The sequence below is a fragment of the Chinchilla lanigera genome, unplaced genomic scaffold (assembly GCF_000276665.1).
Source record: "Chinchilla lanigera isolate Chin_1 unplaced genomic scaffold, ChiLan1.0 scaffold00027, whole genome shotgun sequence".
NCBI lineage: Eukaryota > Metazoa > Chordata > Mammalia > Rodentia > Chinchillidae > Chinchilla > Chinchilla lanigera.
Window position 1 is genome coordinate 23,400,060 of NW_004955428.1, and position 1,620 is coordinate 23,401,679.

At 40.3% G+C, this 1,620-nt stretch overlaps 1 pseudogene; it reads right to left on the minus strand.

The window, feature by feature from the left end:
* Positions 1-215: 215 nt before the first annotated feature.
* On the minus strand, positions 216-714 carry LOC102020690 (annotated as a pseudogene).
* Between the last annotated feature and the right edge of the window lie 906 nt (positions 715-1,620).

The following is a 1,620-nucleotide window of genomic DNA, read 5'->3' on the forward strand; positions in this document are numbered from 1 at the left end:
GGACTACACAAGTTAAGTACCATCTGGCATTAAGAGAGAACTGTGAGGTTTTCCAAACTATTTCTATCTTAACTTTGAGAAACTGATGTTTTTCTTAGGTCATCTTAATAATACTGCTTCAGCCACAGATCATATACAGAGACCAGCATGCACAACCTCAAACTAAATCTTCTTGTACCCCAGAGAGTGGCATGTGACACTGGACAACTTTAAAACTATAGCTCCTCCTGGATCTCCCACGGGAGATCCGTACCCTTCTTCAAATGGGCCTCTTCCTCGGAGTCAAGAGTCACCTTCACGTCATTTGAGATCCCACTTTGTCCCAAGACACAAGGGACACTAAGGAAAACATCTACCTTTATTCTATACAGTCCCTTCATCGTGGTAGTAATTGGATGCATCTTCCTAAGATTCTTCATTACACTTTCTGCCGAATCCACCACAAACAGTCCAATGGCCCAGGATTGTAGCCTTTTATTTTGATCACTTTATAGGCACTGTCAACCCCCTGTTTGTGAACCTCTTTCCAATGATATTTATTCTCATCAGTACCTAACTTGAGATGCATATTTTTCAGGGGGACACCAGCAGCGTTCACTCCACTCCATTCCACACAGGGACACTGGAATCTCCATGCTCCCGAAGGATTTATCCATGGCAGCTGAGTGGTTGAACACCCAGCCTTTGCCCAGTTTGAAGCCCCAGCCTTTGCATAAACCCCAGCCTATGACACCAGTTTGTCAGGTAACAGAACCAGGCTTACTGCAGTTTGCAACCTCTTCCAATAACACAATTTTTGAGAAAATCATTTATGTTCCAAGACACAAAGGTTAAGATATCCATTGGATTGGAAACAACAAGCACCATGCAGTTTGGGCGGAACTTTACATTAGGAATGATGCACTTAAAGATGTTCACATTACACTGGACCAAAATGAGACAGCTTTCTTCCTCTCGCTGTCCTGCTCCAGCTGTGATAATAACCAGTACGGAATGTGCAGTTACATTAGAGTCTGTCAGAGACAATTTTTAGTGTTCCAAGGGAAAGGCTTCTGTGTTAAAGATTCATCATCTCTCTCTTCAATTTGTCTTCCATGATGTCAACAACACCAAGGTCATATGCCAAGAGCACCAAACTCAACAACTGTAATTTTATTCCAGGTGATTTGTTTTTCCTCAGGTGGATTCACAATCAGAGGGTCTTTGACATTGGTCAATTTGAACAGGGAGTACATGCTGGGTGAGCATCGGGTTGCACAGTTGTGGGGTCCACACCGGGGGACAGTGCCTCCGGAACACTTTGCTTTATATTTTAAAGGCAAGCAAATAGAATAATGCCATATAAGAGTGAGGTATGACATGCCCATTATTCTGTATAACTAGTGTGCACCAGTAAAACCCTTAACAATATAATCTTCAATTGTGATTATTAACATAATTCGCAATGCTTTAGTAGAATATATTTAAGAAGTGATTTAATACAAACAATTAAAGGTTAATAAGAAAGCCTTCTTTGTTGTCCTTAGACATAATATACACTACTTTTAAAAATTCTTATTAAAATAGACAGAAATCAGGCCACTGAAATTAAATAAATCCTATACTTAGCAAATAAAATCT